Source organism: Ailuropoda melanoleuca, chromosome 15, assembly GCF_002007445.2.
Source record: "Ailuropoda melanoleuca isolate Jingjing chromosome 15, ASM200744v2, whole genome shotgun sequence".
NCBI classification, from domain to species: Eukaryota; Metazoa; Chordata; class Mammalia; order Carnivora; family Ursidae; genus Ailuropoda; species Ailuropoda melanoleuca.
In genome coordinates this window covers 2,574,700-2,591,041 of record NC_048232.1, presented here as the reverse complement: position 1 = coordinate 2,591,041, position 16,342 = coordinate 2,574,700, and positions in this window count along the sequence as shown.

Below are 16,342 nucleotides of genomic sequence, written 5' to 3'. Positions count from 1 at the left end.
AAATTGTCCTACGCTTTGATAAAATGCTTGCACAGATGAGGTCCTGGCTGAAGAGGCTACAGGAAGAGAGCACGGGGCTGACAGTGGGTACCCTGGGGTGGAGGGAGTCCCAGGGTTCAGGCTGAGTCAGAGAGAAGGGAGGAAGAGAACGGATCCCCAGCATAGGGGTGAGGCAAGGCCGGGGTGCAGGGTACAGCACAGGCTCAGGGCACCAGGACTCAGTGGAGGGGGCAGCCCTTTGAGATGCATGTGGCAGGGGGGACGTTTTGGTGGCTGCCTTAAAGCTAAGCAGGCCACTTGGTACTGATGGAGGTATTAGTGAGCTGGTGGCGGCTGGCGACCAGATGGGACTCACTGGATCCAGGAGGTGAGTCCTGTGGAACTTTCCAGAGTGGGGTGGATGTGATTATGAAGGCTCCTGTGGAGGACAGTGTGTACCAGGCAGTGGCGCTAGATGGGAGAGAGAATCGGGGCGTATTGCTCGCGTACACGTCTGTAGAACTCGGTAGATTTGGCGGGAGGTGGAGAGCGGGGAGAGGGAGACAGAAGCTGTGGACACCGCACTTGGTGTCCGAGGAATTGGAAACATGGGCACCTTACAAAGGAGGGCATGTAAATGGAGGTTCTGAAGCTTGGAGGCTGCAAATCCTGACTTCAGATATAAATGAGCGGGGTCTGCTGGGCTGAGGAATGTCGGGGTGGAGGCAGAACGTCAGAAAAACAAAACGTGCGGTTGGATTTATATGCCCACCAGGTGCTCCGTGACCTTGGCCTCAGCCTTGTTGGTTCTTTCTTGACAGCTTGGGCTCTCACTGCCGGAGGGGCTGCCCCAGAATCCGCCTCTGCTGCCCTCTGGGCCATCCGGGCTCAGCCACCCCCTGGCCCTCCGCGGGGGCCACACCAGACCTGCAGCCTCTCCCCCCACCACGTCTGGTTCTTCCCACCACCCCCCAAACCTGGTTCTTCCCATGTCACCTGTGCCGAGCTTGCCCGTCATGGTCGGGGAGCTTGGGGACCCTCTGATTTTGCTCCAGAGATGGGCGTTTGGAGGGGGCTCCAAGTTTTCTAGGGTGACACGGTGTGCATGATCCACGGGCACACTCGGCTACCCCTGTCCTGGGTTCTGCTCACCGGCTCACACCCACTTTACTGAGCTCATCACATGACCTGTACTCGGGCGGGAGTTGATGGATTTCCAGATACACACATTACATGTTCTAAATAATGAATTCTCATCTGAAGAGATCGTCGGCGTTTTAGAAGGAAAATATTTTTCACAGACTGAAGATAGTTTGGAAGAAGATCAACATTTCCTCCGGGACACTGAGATTAAGCAGAAAATTGAGACAAGGGATGAAGTATTATTTTCTCTTATTGCCAGCTCACCATCTTCTAAATCTCCCCCTGCCCAAAAACGCAGTTTAAGGGATGTTTTTCTTACGGCCTCGCCAGCTTGTAGCTTGAGCTTCAGCTCACACTGATTTTTCCAGCTGAATTATAAGGCTCGGCAGCGGGGTTTAGCAAAGACAGTGCAGGCGTCCCGGGTGCCGGCGGGTTGGAGCCGAGGCCATTGTGACGGGGGATCTCGACACACCGCCCAATCAGTGGGAACTGTGAGCCATTGAGAAGTTGTGACCAGGGAGACATTGTCCGAATTCCTCGATTTATGCAGCTTTTTCAGAGGACAGAGTCCTGACGCTTCCAAATATCAAAAGGGCTCGGTATCTCATGGAAGAGGTATTTAAGGAAAATTGGCCCCCGAATCACCGTGCTATTATTATCCTATGTTCTTATCACATAAAAGGTAAGTGGAAGTGATTTCTAAGGGATGTTATAAAAAATCCTCTCAAGTTTCTTTATCAGGAGGTGAATTTAGCTCTTTTTTTTTTTTTTGAGTGTGAGATAGCATAAGTGAAATCACTTTGAACTTGGCTTTTCTTTTTGGGTCGTGTAGGCAAAGTTCTCTCACCTCACAGACAGACGCTCACAGCTGGGCGGCTAAGGAAAGGGATCTGGCGTGCGTGTCCCCTCATGCGTAGACGCAGAGTCCCAGAGGGGCTTGGGTTCAGCTTCGGAAAGCGGGTCAAAGGGGACAGTGGCACAGCGGTCTCCCTGCGGCCCGGGATGGTCGGCCAGAGCCGACTTCATCTCCCTGTGCTCTTCCACACATGCTCTGGGCTTGGAGGGAGGGACGGGCTGACGGAGCCAGAGGGCTCCGTCTCACACTAAACGACGGACACGTGTCCAAGCCCACAGAGCGCATGGCACCAAGAGTGACCCTTCTGTAGACCGTGGACTCTGGGTGGTGGTGGCGTGTCTGTGCGGGCTCGTCAACTGCGACAAACACACCTTCTGGTGGGGACGTTGACAGGCGAGAGGCCATGCCTGTGTGCAGGTGGAACATATCTGCGAAACCTCTGTACCTTCCTTTCAATTTTGCTCTGAACCTAAAACTGCTCCAAAAAACACAAAATCTTTAAAAAAGAGAGAGAGAGAGAGAGAGAGAGACGGTGTGCAAGAGAAAGCCCCTTATTCCCAGGCTGGGGCAGCAGAAGGATCAGAACACGACAGGGGAGGGGCCTCTGTCCAACCCAAGGGTGTTTTCTGGACGCCTCGCGGTGCGTCGTGATGTGAAGACGGTATGTATGCTTCCTGATGATTTGGAAGAGCAGATTATTTTTGAGAATGTCTATTAAAGGGTTTGGAGGAAGTAAAGGTTTTCACTGCAGGAAAAGTCAAGAATTTATCGGTGGCATTCGCAGAGAGCGCATGATGGGGGTAAATTACCCGGAGTCCACACAACACCTCCGAGAGCTCCTGGGGGAGGCGCGGCACGTCCAGGAGCCGGGCCTGCCCCACCACGCGGCTCCCTTTCTAAAAAATTGATTCCATTACCGAAGAAATAGCTGAGAGAAGGAAGTCCGGGACATAGGTTATATTTTCTGCAGAGGGTTTCAAAAGGCATTTGATAAAGTATCATATAGAAGGCTCCTACGAAAGTAAGGATTTATGAATTAGAGAAAAAAAGGAGTCACTTGAAAATGAGGTGGAGAAGAGACCAGGGAGCACCATCAGTCATTCTGACAGACAGTCGGGAAATAGAGCTCGGGGGCGCCGAGCAGAGCCGGCCCTGCACGCGGCCGCCGCCCCGACCCTTTCTCCGGAGGAAGTACCTTGACCTCTCCCGAGTCTTGCCTGGCGGGCGGGGCCCCCGAGGGGTGCCCAGGAGGATGGCTCCCGACGTCGGGGATTGACTGAGGGCCGACGTCTCGCCTCCTGGCTGTGGCCCTGGCCGGTGACTCAGTGTCATGCCCTGGGTCCCTTGGTGACGTGCGTGTTGGTCAGGTGTCTTTGCTCCCCGCTGTACTAGAAGTTCCTGCCAGGCTTGGCGGCTCCCCTCTCACTTTCTTTGTCTGGAGAGCGGTCCCAGGAATGCTCTCTAAGTGCCCAGGGGGGCTATTAAGGGAAAGCCAGGCAAGGAATGATAAAGCCGAGGTTTTCTCAGGGTAAGGGCAATTTCACCACATGGACAGTGCGTGCCCTGCGATATCTTAAATCACTCCAATCGAGGTCTAATGCTCCCCCACCATGCACCCTCTCCCTCGCCCTCCTTCTGGCTCCTAGGAGAGGAGCTGTTTCACTGAGCATCTCACGGGGATGTGGGAGCCCAGTCGTTCCTGTGATTGACAACAACAGCTCCCAGCGTCTGCAGGGAACAGCCACTTTCCTTGTGTTTTGCACTTTTCCCCACAGAGAGAGTCATGGAAGGTACACAGAGCCTCTCCTCCATCCTGGAGAGCTGCCGAAGATTTCTGCAAAGTCCTGTCCATGACCCTTGGGCTGTAGAGGTCCCTACCGCGTGCAAATACTGCGGGCAGAAGATTGCCGGGGAACACCATTTCTTGACTGTGTTTGAACTTATCTTTCCAGGGGATTATTTTTCTCCTTAACCCAGTGGAGGCCAGTGTGGGACTTCCTTGCTTTCTCCCTGCAGCTTGTGACCTAGGGACAGATGGTCCAGAAACCCAGAATCTGGAGGGAAGCTCCAAACCAGAGAACAGGCAGCAAATTACTGACTTACAAACCTTTAAGGGTTTTATGTGTAGACCAGAAACATCTCGGAAATGAGGAAGTAAAGCAGGATAATTATTTGGGTAAATTGGGGTCAACCCTTATCATTTTAACATTACGCATTTAGTTACAATAGAGTAAAAATAGCTATTCCTGCTGTAAAACCTTTGTGGTCCATCCTCCCTCCCTCCCTTCCTCTGTCCTTCTCTCCTGTTCTTTGCCAGAATTTTCTTCTTCGTAGACCACAGAATCGACAGCGCGTGTCTGTCTCCGGAGGACCAATCGTATGAAGCAGACCACCACTGATTAAACCCGTTTGAAGAAAACGTGCCCTTAAAAAGACTGTCTGTAGGCTGAGAACTAACCCATTCCAAGGGAACCAACCAGCACCTCCAAGTGGATGGTCTTAAGATTATGCCCAAAGCGTCTGGCTGCTTTTTCTACTATTTTGCTACAATTATCTGGACATTTTACAGCTAACCGGTTAATCAAATTTGATGAGGGTTCTACCAAAATAAGCGTGCAGACTCAGACTGATAGGAGGCGTCTAGGCTATAAATCAGTACATTTATGCTTTTCATTTTGCTTCATATTTGGAAAATACCGGCTCACGGCCTCGCTCTCCAAGCCCCTTTCTGGGATTCAGTCCAGGATTCAGCTCTGACGTCTGTTTGTACAGGAATTCAAGGCTCTTCAGATCCAACGCAAACCCGCCTGTGGCCAAGGGTTCCGAGGGTGGGCTCCGAGGGTGGCTGCCCACGGAGGCCGCATCCAGAAAGCAGAGTGTTTGCGTCTTGGGTGCTGGGCACGTCAAGGATTTCCTGCTGACATCCCTGCCCTGCCACAGGCTTTCAAAAGAGGACGAGGACCCTGACCGTCTTCACGGAAGCAAAGACCTTAGCTGCTCCTTTCATTTCCAGCCCCAGGTCACCAGTTCTTAATATACCTTCAAAGCTTACTTGTAATGATTTCTCCGTTTTGGAAAATCACTTATTTCCGTCCTGTGTAAGGACAATTTGGAAACACACCCAGACAAATGCGCACGCAAATACACAAATAAACTTGCACATGCATGCACAATCACACGCATACATACACACAGAACACACGTGTGCACACGGACACACACAGGCACACGTGAGCATATCTGATTTCTCTTCCCCACTATTTTCTGGCACTCTGCTGGAGAGGAGATAAGATCTCGCCTCACCGGGCTGTGCTGTACTTAGAAAGGCTTATCTTATCTGACGCAATCACGAAAGCATAAAATTAAAAGTCAGCCCCTGAGTGGCCCTGTGGTCTGGCGCCCTGGCCCAGGTCCGGGGGTGTCCACGGGAATGCCTCACCCGCAGCTGCCTGAGACTCCCCTGCTAATCTGTGGGTTTCTACGCAATTCAATTCAGAAAACAAAATTGCTTTGCTTTAGTTAAAAACCACACTTTAAGGAAAAAAAAAGAGTTCGCCTTGAAACAAGCCGTTCTTTGCAGCCAGAGTCACTGGCTTTGGTCTTAGATGCCTTTCTGCTGTTTCTAGAGGTAAAGGCTTCGTCCCGCCCCCGGGTCCTTCTTTGTCACGAGGAGCAAATGAGGTCCAGTGTTCGCTGAGCCCGGAGCGCCTGGCCGCTGCCCTGGACATCCTCAGAAGGAGCAGACTTTGCGGTGAACTCTGTCGTAGGTCACGCCACACGTACTGCTGGCCGGGGCTCCTGAGGCTTTCATGACCTGTATGCAACCCTCTTGGAAGGAGGAGGAAGGCAAAAATCTCTAGGAGGCCGGGTCAGAGCCCTCCCTGCGGCCTCTCGAAAGCTTCCTGGGTGCGGTGGTCAAGAGGGCTCTCAGTGCACATCTTCCCCCGGTCCAGAGACCACAAGGGCCCTGGGTCCCAGGCGAGAAGTGAGGCTCGAGTCCCCAGCCCTGGGACAGGCTGACGTGGGGCCCCCAGTGCCTACTGATGGCCACCAGGCTGAGGAGGAAGCCTGGGACCACCCCTCCTCCAGCAGTGACCGAAGTTTCAGGAAGGAGCCTGGCCGGGGCTTGGGGCGGTGAGCCTGGTGGGCCGCCAGCACTCGCCCGCGGAGCCTCGGAGGCAGGACCACGTTTCTGGGTTCGGGCACAGGTGCCCCCCTTCTCGCCCCGATCTCTCGCTCCCCGGCTCGGGCCCGGATGCTGGCCTCGGCTACGCACGCACCATTCCAATTATGGTCGTTCGCATGTGCTACTTAGGATTGATGCCCAATTAGCGTGCGGCCCAGGGACAGTTATGTGTACCACCAAACGTGACAGAGAGACGTCGTCCCGCATTGTATCTGATTGAAACACTGAATGCTGTTCACGTACGCTCGGTTTCCCGACGTTGCTGCCCACGTAGGATGGCGACCTTTATCTCCTCACCCTCTGTGTTCCCCCGGCGAGCAGGGACTTCCTCCAGAGGGCGGTCTGGCCTCTCCTTGTGGAAGCCGTGGGTAGTGGTGCTGGTCCTGTGCACAGGCCTGGCACTTAGCAGCCAGCAAGCGGACCGAAGCCTTCTCCGTGGCCTGGGGACAGGGTTGTCTTCAGGGTAAGCTGGCGTCTGGCATAGACAGGGCATGATTAACCATGTCCAGGTGAAGGGCACAAAGGTGTGGTTTACTTGGGGACCACACAGAACACAGCTCATGTAAGTTCCATCAGGTGGGAAGGGTTCCCCTCACTCCATGCTCTTAGGGTCCCTGTGCAGAGCATTAACCTAAAGCAGGAGAACAGCACACAGGGCCATTTAGTGTAAGGTTTAGAGGTCAGGCAGCCTTCACAAGCAATGAAGACCCAAAGAGGCAAACCCAGATGCTTTTCTACCAGGCTGAACAAAGAAGAAATTTTGGAAAAGTAACTCAAGATACAAGGATACTAAAGGGAGATGGGATTATTTTAACAAGATCTGTTTGTATAGAATTCTCTTTGCTACCACTCATCCTTGGTGATGTTACCTTCGTCCATGTGGGGTCTTTCCTCCTGCTTCTGGGAGAAGAAGGGGAGGGCAGAGCACCCCTCTTGGACCTGACGTTTTCCAAGTGTCTTCAGCCAAAATCATCCTTGGGCTCGAGTGGCATATCCCCAGTGGAGTATTCTGCTTTCCTCCAGTGTGTGGGCGGTTTGGTCCACCTGCCCAGACAGCGATCGTAACACCCAGAAGAATTCTTGAAAATATCAGGCGAGAGTATTTGAACCCATATAAAACGTTTAGCACGCAATAGTCTGCAGTGAACTTAAGAGGGTTCCGTGTGATAAACCCTACATGACAATACTAAGTCTGTAACGTGTCCTTCAAGCGTCTTTTCCCCACCCATGTAGTCGGGACAGCTGCTGCTTCTCTCATCACTCCGGATGGACGTTTGGTGTGGCACAGGCTGCTCAGAGCGTGTGTGTGTGTGTGTGTGTGTGCATGTGTGAGTGTGCACGCATGTGCGTGTGTGACTGCATGCATGTGTGCGTGCACGTGTGTGTGTGTTTCGTTATTCACTGGTAACCCCGTTTTTTGAAATCAGCTCCTTTACTGTGGGTTGTAGTTCGCATCTTCGTGCACAGTTGCTCAGAGGTCAAGTTTTGAGCATGGAGCTCGTTCACTCTTGTTGGAAAGAGGCTTACTTCCTCCCGCCCAGGCTATTCAGTCGGCCGCTTCGTGTTCACAGAGGGCTCTCTGAGCCCTCAAAGCCCTGCCATCCCTCTTGCCTTGAAAGCCAGGTGATTACGGTGAGAAAGGCCACTGGCAAGCTGATGGTGGAGACAGATGGTTCCCCTTCTGCTTGGGAACATGGAGGTTTGCATTTCCTGGGTAGTATCAATCATATCAGTAAATGTTCCCCCGGCTGAGGCAGCCCGGGCTTTCACTCTTCACCTGCCCGCGACCATGGCTGCAGGGTCCAAGGTACATTCACTAACTACACTGCAGTTGCTTATTTCTTCCCGTCCCCAGCTTCAGAGCGAGCTGACCTGGTCTAGTCCACAGAAGGCACCTGACTCATGCATTTTTAATGAGTAAATAAATGAAGCGATAAATAAAAATAAATGATCATTTACTCAAAAATAGCACTTATTAACTGTATTGTTGTGTACCCGTGGCATTCGATATACAGGGTGTTATGGGTTGAATCGTGTTCCCCTAGAACATTAGACATCCTAATCCCCAGGGCCTAAAGGTGAGACTGTATCTGGAGATGGGGTCTTTAAAGAGCTGAGTAAGGTACGATGAGGTCACTAGAATGGGCCCTAATCTAATCTGACTGGGGTCCTCACGAGAAGAGGATCGTAGGACACAGACACACACAGTAGGACAACAGTGTGCGGACATGGAGGGGACGGCATCTACACTCCCAGGAGAGAAGCCTTGGAGACACCAGCCCTTCCTAGCCAGGACGTCGGACTCCCTGCCTCTGGGATGGGGAGACCGTAAATGTCTGTTGATTCACCCCCAGGCTGGGGGGCTGGTGACGGTGGCCCTACCACGCTGATATCGGTCTTTGCTAAGCAGTTCAAACCCACTACCCCATTTAATCCTTAGGCTGCTGTGTGAGGCAAGCACTTTTAAACCGACAGCACATTGGAGGAAGTTGAGTTAAGGGAGGTTAATCACCTTGGCCAAGGTCATACAGAATATATTTGACAGAAGGGAATTGGAGAGCAGGTAATCTCAATTCAGCTCATGTTCTTTGGCCGCTCACTTCCCCTTCTGTACAAAGCAGTGTCTGAGCTACGGAACATGGCCAGCACGTGAGTTCACTCGTCCCCATGACGCAGGAATGACCTCCCTCCTGTTGTGTTCGAGGCAATATTTATTGCATGTTTACTGTTTACCGAGCCGTGTGCTATATGTCGGTGGTTCCAAGACGAGGAACATAGAAGCCCAGCGTCAGGGAGCCCGCTGGCATAGAGACAGATCGGCGCACACGTAAGTGAAATACTGTGCCATCCGCACAGTAAGTTTACGCGCATTCATTCCTACGGTGATTACTGAGCGTGTGCTATTTGCCAAGATCTGTATCAGTCTCTATAGACGCAGAGGCGATATGGTCCTGACCCTCATGGGACCCGCAGGGACATAGAGACTCATGCACGTTGTGAAATACTGCGCTTAACATGGTACAATTATTCATAAAGCGGGCATACACAGGAGAGAGTGGATTTCCACGGGGGAGGGGAGGGGAGCGGGAAAGTTTTATAGGAGAGGTAACATGTTGCATCTTGGAAGATACAGATCTCTCGCCAGGTAGAAAAAGAAGAAAAGCTTTCCGGGTGGAGAGCAAGCCGGGAGCAAAGGCAGGAAGGTCTGAAATAGCGTTGCGCTGAGGAAACCATAGTTTGGAATGGGGGATATCTGGCTGAGCACAGGCAGTGATAGCAGGAAGGCTGGAGAGGTGGGACCGTGGAGAGGCTCCCCGGGCATGCCGCAACGGGGTAATGCATATTCTTGCTTGGGCGGGAGCATGAGTTTTTCCAACAGGGCAGTGATTGGCTGTCCAGCTTACAAAGGCCATGGCAGCCTCGCAGCTGGATTGAAAGATTCGGATTCAAATGTAGATTTAATTATGGAGTAACCAAAGTGAGAGATGAGGAAGGTAGGAGGAAGTACTAAGGAAGAGGGGAAGTGACTCCAAGGAAACCTGGCCAGTAGGTAGATAGGGAAGAAGAAATGAGATGAGTTTGTGAACACGCCTAGACTTCTTGTGTGGGTCATTAAGCCAGTTAGAGACCCTAGAAGGAATAGATTTGGGGTGGGGTATTATGTTAGTTAGCAAAGCCTCTGGCTACAGGGCATAGAGGACAGTTTCTGCTTAATAACTAGAACGGTGGCACGGTCCCAGGCTTGGTTGACAACATGACTAGGTCGCCTGCTCCCCTCTCCCACTGCTGACCTTCGTTTTTATGTTTCTGCCTCGTGGATGTAAGCTGGCTGCTGCCACTCCAGACATCACATCCATATCCAGGCACGGTGATGGGAAAGGGACAGCCTCAGCAAGGTCTCCCCTTGCATCTTCCTCATTGTCCGGGAAGCCAAATCTTCCTAAGAAGACCTCCAGCAGATTCTGCCTCCTGTGTGAATGGCTGGAACGCGGCCACCAGCTGCCCCTTTCCCATCAGTAGGAGGCCGTGCCTGACTCAGGAGCTGTGGTGGTCCTGACGGGCTGAGAGCCTGCGTGATTCATCACTCAGAGTGAGCACACACGGCCAGCGCAAATGAACGTAGTAAGAAGCATGAACAAGGAGTTTTGGGTGGAGGTTGAATGACAGCCTACAGGGACCATTTAGGTGCTGCCAAAGTTAGGGCAGGGAGCGTCTGCTGGCTTCAGATGGGGCAGAATGCGAGTGCTGGGTTCACACATGGGTCTTGCTCTTCCTTTACTTTCTACAGAATGTGTGAGAAGAGGCCAGGTTGGCAGCAGGGATGACAGGGAGGGCAGCTGCTCCTTCCGGAAATGGGGCTGAGCAGGGGACAGACAGGGGAGTAGCCTCAGGTGAACGCAGGCCAAGACTGAGATTTTCACTGGGAAGCCTCGAACCCGCACCTCCGCAAGTTTTAGGTACTGAGTGAGGGAAAGGGGAGGCTGGGAGGGACCAGCTCACCATAAAGGGAGCCTCTGAGGAGCAAAGGGCTGGCGATGGGGGCCTTAGGTCAGAGGAGGGCAGCAGCTGGGGTGACAGCCTGGGGGGTGGGTGATGAAGGGGAGAGGCAGGGAGACTTGAGAGCAGATATTTGTCTCGGGACTTTGTTCTATGTTGAAGTGGGAGGCAGGGGTCTGCCAAGGGTCAGGGGTCCTGGGGGAGCAGGTGTGCAACAATCAGGGAGAAGAAACAGTGAGGACAGGGGACACAAGCCCCAGGGCGGGGTGGCAGTAATGTGCCCCCCCTCCAGCCCCCCCCCATGATCCGAGCAATCAGCAGCGTGTGGAGCTCATGTGGGAGGGGAAACTTCAGATGCAGGAGCAGAAATGCTGTGTCCCAGTGACAAGGCTTTTGTCCTCTGGATGCTGTCCCAGGACATCAGTCTGCGCAGCTGGGTAGGAAATGACATCTGCCCCTCTTAGACACCAAAGTGGTGGGAGGTCAGGGACAAGCCAGTTGGGTTGGTAGGGCCCCGGGGGGGAGGTGAAGCGGGGCCACGTGGGGCAGGGGCGGATGCAGGGAGGCAGGAGCATGAGGCTCTGGCAGCCTGCACCTGTGCAGGTGAGCTTGGGCAAGCCCTGCTGGGGGGACACGTGTCTTGTCTGCAGGGAGGCCACAGTGCAGGATGGGTGACACAGGCCATGCCAGTGACGGGGGCCCAGGAGCAAATGGCAGCATGTTCCGGGGACAGAGCAGGAGGTCCTGTGCCTGCGAGGGGCCGCTGGGGGGGCAGGTGCGGAGGCGGGACCGCCGGGAGTCCTGTGACTCTTAGGAAATGGTGGGTCCTTTCCACCTGCGCTCTGAGCCGCTTTTCAAGCTCTGGACTGGTTTCCGCAGGGATGTGCAAGGCGCTCCTCTCACCCCCCCCCCCCCCCCCCCCANCCCATGTCGGGTCGCACCTCTGCGCTCTGGTTCCCTTGGCTTCTATTTTTTTTTTTTTAAAGATTTCATTTATTTATTCGACAGAGATAGAGACAGCCAGCGAGAGAGGGGAACACAAGCAGGGGGAGTGGGAGAGGAAGAAGCAGGCTCCCAGCGGAGGAGCCTGATGTGGGGCTCGATCCCAGATCGCCAGGATCAAGCCCTGAGCCCAAGGCAGATGCTTAACGACTGCGCCACCCAGGCGCCCCCCTTGGCTTCTATTTTTAAACATGTCCTGGATACCTGTACATATTTTTCAAAGTGAGTTGTACTGATTCGATTTTTTTTTTTTTCTGAACAAATCTCTCAGAACTGAGTAAGACCACTGCCTTTCAAACCAGGGAATTGGTGCAGCTCCTGGCTCACCAGCCCCCATGTCCTGACGTGCCTTTGGGATCCCCCGTGCCGAACTCCATTCCCCGCCATGGGCCTTCGGTGGCTAGTTCTTATGGCTGAAACCTCCATCTATAATGTAGGATGATTGTGAGCTTGTGGCTTTGTAATTTTACAGTTTCCTCTCCAGTTTGTGTGCTCCCACAAGTGGGACCATCACAGTGACCTCTTCGCCAAGCCCAGCCTGGTGTGGCCTCTGGTTTGAGTCCTGCAGTCACTCTGTCACTCCTGTTGGACCCTGGACAGTTAACCCTGGACAGTTTCCCAGCTCTCCCCTCTCTGGCCCCTCCTCTGAAGATGGGGTTAAAATAACATCTAGCTCACTTTCTTTTTGAGATACAAGGAAGCCCCCCACGTAAAGCATTTAAGCCGAGAGCTCAGAGGGCCCCCTATAAATATGAGCTTTTATTTAGCAAATAACTGAATTAGATTGGTTTATTATGACTTTGTGTATGGAAAGTGATGGGGTCAATTTAGGACACAAAATGGAATTTTTCCCCTCCCATCTGTGATTGTAATATCTGTGAGTTTTTTTTTTTTTTTTTGGAAGGCCATTGCTTTTCTTTTCCATTTTCTTGGTAGACTATAGTTTAGAGCAGTTCTAGGTTGACGACAAAACCGAGGAAAAGGTACAGAGATGTCCCACATACCCCCTGTCCTCCCACAGACTCCCTCACCATCAACACCCACATCAGAGCCGATCATCTGTTACAAGAGAGGAACCTACTTGGACACGTCGTCATCGTCCCAGAAACCATAATTTACATCAGGGTCACTCTCTGATTCACGTTCTACGGGTCTGGACAAATGAGTAATGACACGTATCTACCATCACACTATCGTACGGAATAGTTTCACTGCCCTAGAAACTGTCTGCTCTGCTCTCCCCCTGCCCACCCCTGGCTTCGAACATTTAATGCTCTGGGCCTGCAGACCCGTCCTTTGCCTCCAGGGTCCCGTGTGGTGCTCCGTTCTTCCTTCCGTGGGCGCTGATAGCTTGGGGCCGGCAGGTGGGCCGAGAGATGTGTGTATGTGGGACTCGCTCACGTCCTCCAGCGGGCCGATTGCCCACTGGCTGCTAGAACTTGACATTATGCTTTGGAGAGTTGTGTCACCTTCCTTTGGGGCCTGGAATCAACACTCCAGGTAGCAATTCTAACAATTGACTAACAGCATCCTTGGTGCTCGTGAGCCTGGCAGGTGGCGGCTACACGTTTGGCCTCAAGCTGGGAACACACTCATGAAATCATGCGAAGCCCCATGTTAAATCTCAAGAGAATTCCTTGAGTTTCTAGAAATCTAGTTTCTGTTTGTAAGAGAGCGAGACTCTTCGAAATCGGAGACCCAACCTAGGGGCTGCTGTGCTCGGCGGACAGGCACCCTCACACCTTCTCGCTGCTGAAGCCCGACCTGGGCTTTAAATATCATTACGCAGCATGGCTGTCCACTTCCAGGGACTTGTGTGTCCCTTTCTCACCTCAGACTTTCCTGGTTATGCTTCAATTCGAAGTCAAATTTAAAGTTGTTTCTCTCTCTCTCTCGCTTGCATTCTTCAGTTTTTATTCTTTTGTCTCTCCCATTCTGAAAATTTTGAAAACAGTAATATTGGGGTGGGGCTAAATTCAAGAATGCTGATTTAACTTTTAAGGGTCTTTGGAAATCGAAATTTGAGAGGTTGGAGAATAAATATGTAAGTAATAGTTTGAGGTTTTCACAAGCAAAATATATTAAGACTCAACTAGGTCAAATGCACTGTAACACAGCCCTTGCCCAGAGGGAATACATTGTTTAAAGAATAATTTGCTACCCACGGACACTGAATTGGTACATAGAATTTTTCTTCTAAAATAAAAAATATTAGCTGGCTATTTGGATTAATCTGTAAATAATAGCCGTAATTTCTGAGTATTTCATGACATGCTACTGTGTTAAATGTTTTCCCTACATTATCTTGTGAAAGTCAGAGTATTTTCCCCTGTTATTAAGATTTTTAAATTTTAATTAAGTTTACTTTGCAGGTGAAGACAGTGAGACACAAAGAGATGAACTAATTCACCTACAATCATGAGGAAATGAGGAGTTAGGGCATCAACCTAGTATCTTTGTCTCTAAAGCCGTGGTTCCCCGACGGTGGTTCTGTCCCTCAGGGGATGTTTGGCGATGTCTGGGGGTGTTTTGGTTGCCACGACTCGGCAAGAGTGGGTGTCCCCCGGACCTAGAGGGCAGAGACCAGGGACTTGGGTCCACCCTCCACTGCTCAGGGAATCATCCCGTCCCAGATGTCAGCAGTGGTGGCAAGGATGGAAAGCCTGCCCTAAAGCCTAGTGCAAGCCTTTTATCTTTCAGCATGAAGAAGCAACAAAAGGAGTGGTGTTGGCAATAATGGGATGGGCCGAGAACCAGAGGCCCGGCGCAGATCACGCGTGAGGTGGGGGCAGGAGGGACTGGGTCCGCGGCTATCTCTCTGGGGACGTGGAAGGTCACTGTCCACTTTGCTGTCTAGGAAGCAATAAGGGAGAAAATGGAAACCCAAGGAAGCTTGGCCCCTATCCAAGAGCCCATGGTAGGTCCTTCCCCTGGACACGGGAGATGCGTGGGGCTGTTACGAACGGATTCTCCTTTTTGTTTAGGCGGGCTTGGGATTTTTTTTGTTCTATGCAGCTGAAGATCCTGATTTACCAGAGAAACTTCTTGAGCTAGAAATCTTGGGAGAAAGTGTTAAAGTTCATTTTTTAAGCTTAAGTCAAAAAATAAAATTTTCTTACCCTTGTGAGTCACTATCCACAGGAGAGGAGTTTTTTATTCTTCTTTCTTAAATTCTGTCTGATGGATCTCCTTCCAGACTCTGGTGGAGTGGGTCTTCCGTCAGTCAGGCTGTGGACCCCGAAAATCGGTTTCTTGAGGGCCCCAGAAGGTGCTGTTCAGTGAGTGAATACGAAACACAGTCATCACAGTGGTGACTCGAGAGCCACTTCCTTTGGGAAGAAAAGATCACTTCCCAGCTCTGGAACGGCTGTCAGGTTATGTTCTCAGAAGCCAGGATTGAACCACCCACATTGTGTTGCTGGAGAGGCGGGTGGGTGCCTGAGGGAGGGAGGAAAGTCAGAGGAAGTTCTCGGTTTCAGCCCTGTGGCCGTGTGACACATCCTAGGCCGGGGGGCCCCTGGGAGTTTGAGGAATCGAAGTTCAGTGGGGAGAAAAGGACAGTTCACCGTACACGGGGCAGGACGATCCCCCATGCACGGTATTTTTCCTTGCAGACAAGATCTGAGATCTGTTCTGCAGCTCCCAGTTGAGTTGTCTTTCTTGTCCATCAGACATACTCGAATCTACTTTTTCTCCATGTTCCCTCTGGCATCCTAATCCCCGTTTCAGGATGGTTCTCCTCATAGAGCGGCCAGACGAAACCCTCTGCAGCCTGCTCGGCCCCTCTGTTCTCCACGGTCCTTTGGCTCCTCTTCCGATGGCAAGTCAAAGGCAATTTATAAACTAGTCCAGGCGTTCCTTAAGATCCTGAACAGACCTAAGATCCACAAACAGTGTTCCAGATACGAGCCTGTTCGACTGATTTCTTAATTATTGGATGAAAAATACATTCATTAACTTTTTTCTTTATCCCGAGGTTGGTAGCATTTTCCCAGTACGAAGAGGACTGTCCCTTTCTATATGTTGGTTAATAAAACCCACCCGCTCTTGTGAGGTGAGCAGCAATCAGGATCCTTGAAATCATTTATTTTTTAGAGAGAGAGAGAGCAAGTGTGCAAGTAGGGGGAGGGGCAAAGGGAGAGGGAGAAGGAGGCTCCCCGCTGAGCTTGGAGTCCCTACGTGGGACTCTATCCCAGGACCCCAGGATCATGACCTGAGCCGAAGGCAAGATGCTTCACTGACTGAGCCACCCAGGCACCCCAGGGTCCTTGAAATCTAAAACCATAGTCAGAATTGGTGCAATGAACAGATGCGAGGTCGCTGGGAGACCACATTGGGCAGGGGCTTGGCGCTCGTGATGAGAACCGTAATTCCCAGAGTTCAGCCCCCAGGTTCCCTCCTGGGCCCTGAGCCTCTTCCCCATAGTTTAAGAGAGTGGGGGTCTGGCAGCCCGTCTGGCATTGCTTACATCGTCCCAGAACCAGCGTCCCAGGTGACTTGGGAAGGTCTTGACCAGTGTTCCTGTCAGAGTAATTATTAACACCCTCCCTTCTTAAGCCAAAATGCGCAGTTTGCATGAGAAATCAGGGTCAGTCCCCTGAGCTGAGCTGAGCTGCCCTAGCTGAGTTTGGCTAACGGTGGTTAGTTTACTGTATAATCCTGAAGGGCTGGTTGAGAAA